Genomic DNA, 10,105 nt, shown 5'->3' on the forward strand with positions numbered 1-10,105 from the left:
GTTACGCTTTCAGGAGACCCATGCTACATAGATCGTTCTTTCACTGTAGCTACCCCTTTCCTACCATGGGGGAAGAGAATCATTGTATATCTAGAAAGGCCCCATGGGTCATAATTTGGCCTTCCATGGATGATAACAAACTACTCTACTCTTCTATAGGCTGGCCTTCTTGAACTTCCATAAGATCATCATCCTCATCCTCTTCAATGCTTTATTGTGTAGATTAGCTCCTCCTCCTCATAGGTGTTAGAATCACTTATTTTGAACAATATGATCCTTTTGCTTGTAATATGTATTTTCATATTTATTCCATCCAATTCATATAGAGAATATGCTGCATTATCATAAGCCTACTTCATGACATATGGTCCAAACCATCTTTTGGAAACCTTCTTGATGGTACAATGCTAATTACTGAGAGTGCTATCATATACTAGTACCCATTCACCTTCTTTAATGGCTGTTGTTGTCAACCAATGTCTTCTATCAAACCTCTCTTTGTTGTGAAGTATAACCTCTTCAATCTCTACACTACAATCTATATGTCTTTAGGTCATCTTTCTAAATTTTGGATTTTAAGAGTTATGAGCCCTTCCCTACTCATTTCTTCCTCCCATGGAAAAAACTCCATTTAGTAGCCACTGTCTCTATAGGCATAATCGACTTTTGTCTATACATAAGCTATGCTAGCATGTATACTGTGTGTGGTCCAATTAGCCCATAAAGCATAAGGAAGCAAGCACGATCACTCTCCTACTCTACCTCTGCATGTCTCTGCTATAGCTTTGATAATGGGAGGATGTCCTCTTTCACTTTTACCATTTCCATTTGGATTATATATTGATATTAATGCCAATTCAATCCCCAGTCTAGGGAAGAAGTCTCTATCTTCATTACATCAAGCTCTCCTTTATCTAAACAACCTTCTCAACACATCCATACCTACAAAATACATCCTCGAGAAGAAACCTACAAACTACACTGGTGGTTTTAGTTCTCAAAGTTTGACCTCCAACTTGGTTAGCTACGTCCTCTCATGCAAGCACTATGCCCCTCATCTACCACAAACCTACTAGCATAGTCACAAGATCAACAATGCAATTATAACACATAGAAAGAGCATATGTAGGATTCAAAAAATTATTGGAGCATGTAAGGTTGAAGGTCTACTACAGGGGTAAGTGACAAAAGGGTGCAGGGAGATTCATAGATGGAACAAGAAAAAGAGAAAGAGACCTTAGAATGTTGAAGCTGTAATAACACAAAAGATCATGGTTTTAAGAATGGCTACGTGATTGAAAGCTAAAGGTTTGATGTAGCTCTCAGTTGAAGAGACTCAATGCCATCTACAAATATAAGAAATCCAAGTTCAAAGAAATAAGAAAGTCTACATTTTCATGCAAAAAAAAGTGAATAATTAGGAGGATTGTTGGAAGAGGCTCACTGCTACTATATTCAATGTACAAGTCCATCTTTTGCATAAAGTAGCAATAGTGTTTCATATCCTAGCAAGTAGCCTTGTGGAAAATCAAGTGCTTGCCTTCTTTTGGACTTGGATTTTTTAATCATTTTCTCCACACTCAATCACATCTTCCTTTAAGTGGGATGTTGTTGGGGGTTAAAGATCACTTATGCCTAGCTACCTATGTTTACTTATACTTATTGCATGCACACCTATACACTTTAAAATTTATTAATAATAACAAGTTTCTAAATATTAGAGCTTAAGCTTAGAGGCATGTTCTTGTGCTGTGAGACATCCAGATAATCCCCTCTTCTCTCTTTCTCTTGTTTCCTTGGGTAGCCCCTCATACATGTGCAAAGAGGTGTTTCACTCTTATTCCCCCTACTGATGAAATATCTCTTCATCATACTGAAAAAGGTGCCTTTAATGTAGTGTAAAGGAAATAAGAAACATAAAGTAATAAACTTTTCTTTTTCTAATACATGGGCATCTATAAAAAAAATATTTTCATTCCTAGTTTTTCAAGATGCACACTTTACTTTCATCTATGTCATTAGAAAAAAGACAAGTTCCACTTTTTAAAAAAAGACATTTTGCTCAATGAGATACAAAATACAATCTGCACATGTCTTATAGTTGGCACATGGGTATTCCTCCTAATCCATGATGCAAGGCATGCAAGCAACTTTGTAGTCATAGTGTCCTCATGTTCCAACAATAGAAACAAAAAGTAGCGTTCACACATGAAAGATGGGTCCATAGATACACCCTTATTGTTTCAAGGGTTTGACTCACAAAGTCATGGTTATATCTCACACCTAGCCTACTCACATGTGCACTGTATACAATGAACTAAACTATGAATGATAGATTGACGAGGTAGTTGTAGTGAGTATGCTTATCAACACTTACCACATGGTAGTTGCAACACATTGACAAAGTCACTCCACATAAGCCTGCTTGCTTATCTTCTCACTTGTATCATTTTTGTGCTTGCATAAACCACCAAGGATTGCTCAAGGAGATGAGGAGAGATGAAGAAAACTTTCCTTGCCATATCCCTCGCTTCCTTGCATTCCCTTTCACACTCTTACGATCACTTGAGTTGTTCCAAGAGACTATATTAAGAAGGAGAGAAAGGTGCAAAAGCTTCTCATTCAATGTCCCTCACTCTCACCCTCAACCTCACCCTCTCCCTTGCAATAAAATATTTTGCAAGTATAAAAACCACAAGTTTACACACAAATAAATAGCCATTTTCATTAACTCTTATCACTTTTACACAAAAGTTTTAGGGTTCCTACACTTTTGGGCATCTAGTCCACACTTGTGGCGTCTTAGACACAATATTTCTCAAAGTAATAACTACAATTTGCATGGGGAGTGATCTTCACCCTCATTTCCCATTCATCAAAATCTTTAAAGAAGAGAATTCCTACATGATGACACATAATAATTTTTTTTTGTTGCATATCATTTGCAGACACTTTCACTTCTTGGGATGCTTGCTCCATTGTGAGTTGAGGGTTAATAGTCAAGTAGTACCATTTTTTGCCCAAGTCTACTAGCAACATCCAATTCTTTCTCTATAATGATTTTATCAAGCAATGGATACTTTAGGATTAGTCCAAGTAACTCCATACATTGGGTCCCCTTATGATCACTAGATGGCTTGTTTCTCCTTTGAGATAGCCATTAGTTGATTTCCAAGCTTGGCCATCAAGGCTCCATTAGTATACCAACATTTTTCAAGTTGGCTTTGTCCCCTGTTGGGCACTGGACAACCGAGGAGTTAGGAGTTGCATTTTGAGAAGTCAAGAGTCATGAGTCATATTTATAGCTATTTGCCAATTAAGCAATATGTAACCAATTGATGTATTCAATCCAATGTATACTAATTCTAATGTATTCTAAGTGATACACAATACAATTCAATGCAATGCTCATGAACAACTATTCTTGTTTTTTACTGTATTTTGATCTAATTCTATTCTTTTTATGCAATGAAATGATGAATTTTAAGTATATATTCTTCAATTCGGGTTTGGATATTATGGATTTCTACATTCTTTAGGTATATTTGATCCCGATTACACTTGGTGACCATGATGATCCTCCCCTTTGTTGTGAGTTTGTATGCATATGTGTTCTCATGGTTTGTGTCACCCCCACTCCCCTTGTGTTTGGGCAGCACTTGTGGTGTGAGCCAAGGTGGGTTCATCGCACTTCGAAGGTTCCTAGCTTATTTACTTCCCATAGTGATGAGGAGCCAAATGAGGATGGGATTTTGGCATCCCCTCACCCTGAGTGGTTGTGATCACTTCCTCTAGTTTGGGGATCTCCATTAGTTCCATCTATCACCCCCTCAAACACAAGTAAAATTAGCCAATTAATTCTTCGCCTTGGTGGTTTTGGATCGTTCCTTCTATCCATGTCTTCTGCCATATTTGATGGCACCCAAGGTTGATTTTCTTGATTTCAAGGGATCGGAGTCATAAGATCTAGATGCCTTTATTCAATAATTCAAGGTGGCTTATGACATTGATTTTCCAAATCAAAATGATCCAATCCATCAAGAGGTGGTGCTTGAATCATGTATTCCAAAAAAGATGGTGGCCTAGCTAGCAAAGGAGTAAGAGTGGCCTACATATGTAGCAATGAAGGCGATATTTGCAAAAATGGTTTCAGTAGGATAGGACTGATACATAAAAGTTGGACCATTTGCACAAGATGAACCAAGGAGATTCTAATGTTTAGAATTACATTGCCCAATTTCATGTGCTATTGGGTAGAGTTAGCACTCTGGCTAATAAGTCAATGAGAGAAATGCTCCATGAAAGGTGAGAAGGATCAAAGCTCGCTTGGAAGTGAGCTATGGCGCGGAGAGCAAGAGCAAGAAGAGAGAGAGACACAAATGGGAACTCCAAGAGTCACAATGTGTGATTGGGCCTTCCTTTATTCAAAATGTCACTAAAAGAATAAAGAATAAAGTGACGGTGATGGGCGCCCGCCACCTGCAGTGTGTAGTGGCGGGTACTGTCAGTGTAGTAATATACAGGCCAGCTATGCAAAGGCGCCTTTACCCCCAACAACCTCCCACTTATAGGTGAATCTGCCCTAGTGAGGAGTGAAAAGAAAAAGAAAAGACAGTACAATGTACACATGTACAACAAGACAAGGAAAAACGTCATCTCATCCATCAATCTCCTAAGGAAGGCAAAGCGCTCAGTACCGAGGCTTTTCGTGAGCAGATCTGCAGGATTTTTGTTAGTGGAGATATTGACAAGGTCAATAGACTTGTCCTCCATGACCCCACGTATGAAGTGATACCTCACCTCAATGTGTTTCGTCTTCGCATGGAAGACAGGATTCTTGGCTAGCTGAATAACACTCATAGAATCGGAATGCAATGTAGGTATAGTATCAATCCCAAGGTCATGAACTAAACAGCCCAACCATATGGCCTCCTTGCAAGCTTCAGTGGCTGCAACATACTCGGCCTCAGTGGTAGAGAGAGCCATACACTTCTAAACCCTGGACATCCAAGAAATAGTACCTCCAGCATAGGTAAAGACATAGCCAGAAGTGGATTTCCTACTATCTGCATGTCCTGAATAATCGGAGTCTGTGTAGCCCACAACTCTTGTATCCTGGCTGCCATAGCAAATACACATATCTGCTGTACCCTTCAGGTATCTCATGATATCCTTTACGACATCCCAATGCTTTTTGCTAAGTGTAGCCATATAGCGTGCCACAACACCAACTGGAAAGGCAATATTTGGACGAGTGGCTATCATGGCATACATCAAACTGCCCACGGTTGATGCATAAGGGATCTTGACCATCTCGGCCCTCTGCTCATCCGCCTGTAGACAATCGGCCTGTGAAACCTTCACATAAGAAGGTAATGGATAGCCAATAGGCTTTATGTCCTGCATGTGGAAATGCTCAAGGACTTTATGAATGTACTCCCTGTGTGAGAGGTAGAGTAGTCCTTGATGCTTGTTGTGCTTAATGCGCATACCAAGAATGTGAGAGGCCTATCCCAAATCCTTCATCTCAAAGTTCTTCTTCAGCTGAGATTTAAGAGCATCCAACTCATCATGAATTTCCCTGCTAGCAGCATATCATCCACATAAAGTACCAAAATAAGCAATGAGCCATCACGGGCTTTCTTCGTGTAAAGACATGGATCCATAGCACTTCTGCTATAGCCCTATGACTGTATAAAGGCATCAAACTTATGATACCACTCCCTAGGTGCCTGCTTCAAGCCATAAAGACTTTTCTTCAACTTGCACACTAGGTGCTTCCTGCCGGGTTCTGCAAAGCCTTTAGTCTGCTCCTCCATGTATATTTCATCATGCAAATCCCCATGCAAGAATGTAGTCTTGACATCCATATTGTACAAGTCCAAGTCAAGATGCAAGACCAAGGCCAAAACCAAGCGTAGGGTGGTCATCTTGACCACAGGAGAAACGACTTCATCAAAGTCAATTCCATGCTTCTATTTAAAACCCTTAGTGACAAGTCTTGCCTTATAAGTCGGCTTGGGGTTTCCAGGGGTACTTTTTAGCTTGTACACCCATTGCATGGCAAAGCCTTCTTGCCCTGAGGCAGTGCGACCAGATCCCAAGTCATATTCTTGTGCAGGGAGTCTATCTCAGATTGCATAGCCCTCTCCCAAGAGTGACTGTCACCCTTGTGCATAGCCTCATCATAGATGAGAGGCTCGCATGCATCTGTAACCAATACACAATGCATCGAGGGCTCAAATGTATCAGCTGGACATCTATCTCTAATAGACCGTCTCACGGTAGGCTCTACGGCTAGTCCAATACCCTGGCCATGTGTACCAACTGCTGCTGCAAGCTGTCCAACTGGCTGTGCAGGAGCACGTGGCTCCTCCTGGAATATAACCCTACGTATCTCTACCACCTTATCGGGCTGTCTATGCATCTTATCTTCATGGAAGACTACATCATGGCTGCGGATGACTTTTCGTGCTTATGGATCCTAGAGGCGGTAACCCATCTTGCCTGCATCCCCATAGCCAAGGAAAATGCATTTGACATTCTTTGGATCCAACTTAGTACGCTTGTCTTTGAGCACATAGCAAAATGCCTCACATCCAAAGACACGTAGATGCGCATAAGATGGAGGTTTCCCGGTCCATACCTCCTCTGCAACCTAGAAATCCAAACCACTAGAAGGTGATCTATTTATGACATGCACAGCTGTACTGATTGCCTCAGTCCAAAAGCTCTATAGTAAGCCTGCATGGCTAAGCATACTATGTACATGCTCCTAGATGGTTATATTCATCCGCTCAGCCAAACCATTCTAGGGTGGGGTATAGGGGGCAGTCAATTGATGCTTAATACCCCTCTCATCACATAGTTGCTCAAAAGAACGTGACACATATTCTCCCCCATTGTCAGTCCTAAGGCATTTCAGCCTATGCCCATTCGGATTTTCAACAAATGCAAGCCATCTTTGAAATACAGCCAAGACATCGGACTTAAGCTTAATGGGGTAAGCCCAGATTTTACGTGAAAAATCGTCAATGAATGTCACAAAATACTTTGCACCACCCATAGACTGATAGGGCATGGGCCCACAGACATCCGAATGTACCAATGCCAAGGGCTCACTCATGCCTGTCCTACCAAACTTCTTATGTGTATTCCTAGTCTGTCTGCCATAAAGACAATGCTCACACGAATCAAAACATGTGTAGTCAAGGGATGGTAAGTACTGCAAACTAGAAAGCATTTTCATTCCCTTCAAGGACATATGGCCCAAACAGGCATGCCAAAGAGATATACGTGGGATGGAACACACTGACAAAACATGGTCAACAGAGGACCCATCAACTACAAGAGGATAGAGGCTGCCAACTTTGGCACCTCTAGCAAGCACAAGTCTTCCACGGGTGATCTTCCAGGCAGAATCCCCAAATGAAACATGAAACCCAATATCATCAAGCTGCCCTGTAGACATGAGACTGCGTGTAAGCGCAGGTACATGACGTACATCTTGTAACAAAAAAGTACTGCCAATAGAGAACTGCAGCCGTACATCCCCAATGCCAACAATAGCAAGTGACTTGTCATCACCGAAGCGAACTGAACCAGAGGTAGTGCGGTAGGAGTGGAACCACTCACGGCATGGTGTAACATGAAATGAAGCACTAGAATCCAAAATCTAGCACTGTGCATACATAGAGTGAACATCAATGAATGATGTAGCATCACAAGAACTAGCTGCAAGTATGTACTCCTCATCGGAGTTATCAGTCTGCATGATGTTTATCTCCTTGATTTTCACATTGGATTTCGCAGGCATAATGCTATGATCAGAGGACTTTTCTTGTACTTTGTCTTTCCCTTTCTCTTTGCACTTCTCATTGCGTAACTCATGACACTGTGGGTGTATATGACCCTTTTTGTCGCAATGATGACATATCACATTAGCATTTCTTTCACAAGACTTGCTACGCGACTTACCACGTGACTTAGACCTAGACTTATGCGAGTCTCTACCATGGCCATTCCCATGGTCATTCTTGCCATTACCATCTTTGCCACTAACAATCAAAGCATGCGACACACGAGAGACATCCAAGTTCTTACGGTTGATCTCTTCCTGTAAAAGAGCACTCTCTACATTAGGCAAGTTTAAAATAGTAGCAAGAGCACATAAGGTAGTGCGGAATACATCCCATGACTCACTTAGAGTCCCAAGAAAAAACAATGGAGTAACCTCGTCATTAAAGGTAATACCTTGCGAAGTCAAGTTCTTGAGAATACCATGGAATTGGCTCAAGTGAGCAGACATCGTCATGTTCTCCTTCATGCGCATGTCCATAAGTTGCTTCAACCAATACATCTGATTGGCTGGACTTTTCTTTTCAGAGAGATTTTTTATCTTATCCCAAAGCTGCCAAGCACTCTGTGCTTCCTCAACCACATTGTAATGCACCTGTTCAGTGAGAGACAAGATGAGGGTGGACTTGCATAACTCATCAAGCTCATCCCATTCGTCATCAGTCATAGTTTCAGGCTGCTCGCCATGCATCCTTAGTGGCTTTATCTATGATTTTTGCACCAATACCTGCCAAAGTTGGCTCTTCCAATAGGCATAATTCGTACCATCAAGCTTAATGACGTTGAAGATAGCACTATCAGTGGAAGAAGAACCCATAATGCAATCCAAAATAGTGCTGATAGCTAATGATGCTGCCCACCAAGTACCATCAAAAGTACATAAAATCACGATGATTCAGCATGAAAATTCCACATCAGTCCATACATAACTGCTTGCTGTAATAAATTACAGCTAGGTACAATGAGAGCAAACTGTAGGCAAGATCAATGCACCAAGTCAACCATGGACTGTCAAAGCATAACTAGCATCAATCGGGCATAAATCAGCATATAACAGTCATACGGACATTGAGCAAACACCCAAGCATGTCAAACGAATCTGTCAGTAAGCCGGCACATCCCATGTGTAATAGGGCAAAGTGTACACAACATTAGCAAGACCTGACACAAAGAGGTGTATGCTCAGGGAGTGTGAAGCTCGAATCAACCCAAGTACATGTATACGGACCACAGCATATCAACCATGCAACATCCAAGTGAAGAAGATCCGAGTGTCAAAAGACTCAAAGCTTAATAGCATAAACCACCTGCTCAATGTCTGTCAAACATCCAACAATGATCCCACTAGCACAAAAGCCGTATGGATCAAGCCAAGAAGCTCAAGAAAGGCATATGAGAGTACCAGTGATGAAAGATCCAAGACCAGACATCAATAAGACATCATGAGCATATAGGCTCTGTAGCCTCCAAGTAGAGCATCCATAGACATCAAGTGTATCCCAAATACAACTATGGCAAGCCAAGAAGTATCCCAAGTAAGTTCTGGGAAGCCAAATGCAAGCCAAGACAAGGCACTAGTAGCAATCGGCTCCAAACAATGTAACTAGCATGTAGTAGTGGCATAGGCCAAGCATGTCAAGACCGATCAGACATAGATAACATACATGTCATACGTAAATCCAAGACGGAGCATTAAATGCATTCCAAAGCCGAGCGCAAGTGCAAATAAAGATCTGAACCAAAGACAAGCTCGATGTCGTACCCTGAAGGTCAATACTTCATTGCATATCCCAAAGACATAGCCCGAAACCAATAGGCATAACCAAACATGAGATAATAGGCTTTAGCCCATTGTGATACAATAGTGATTTACTGTTCAACCTGAGTATTTTCAGTAAGAAAGTCTGTCCAAAAATGATGGCATAACATGAGCCTTGCATCCCCCAATCAATCGGGCATCAAGAAGTACCAAATCGGTTGGGTAGAAGTGCCCAAACAAGCATAGTGTTAGATACCAATGTTACTTCTGCATAACATGACTGTGGGACTGTTGTAAACAGTCTTGGGAATGTACCGATTAGACCCAAAATTGATGGCAATGATCAAGGAGGTTTCAACTGAAGTTAAAGACTATCGCCAAGCTCGAAGAAGCATGACATAGCCATCAATGAGGAGTAGGTGAGCTACTATAGTGTGTTGTCCAGAACAACCAAAAAAATGGTGCAAATTTTTTGATCCCTTCTTCTAC

The sequence above is a fragment of the Lygodium microphyllum genome, chromosome 16, assembly GCF_053477565.2.
Source record: "Lygodium microphyllum isolate KBCC chromosome 16, Lygodium_microphyllum_v1.1.10, whole genome shotgun sequence".
NCBI classification, from domain to species: Eukaryota; Viridiplantae; Streptophyta; class Polypodiopsida; order Schizaeales; family Lygodiaceae; genus Lygodium; species Lygodium microphyllum.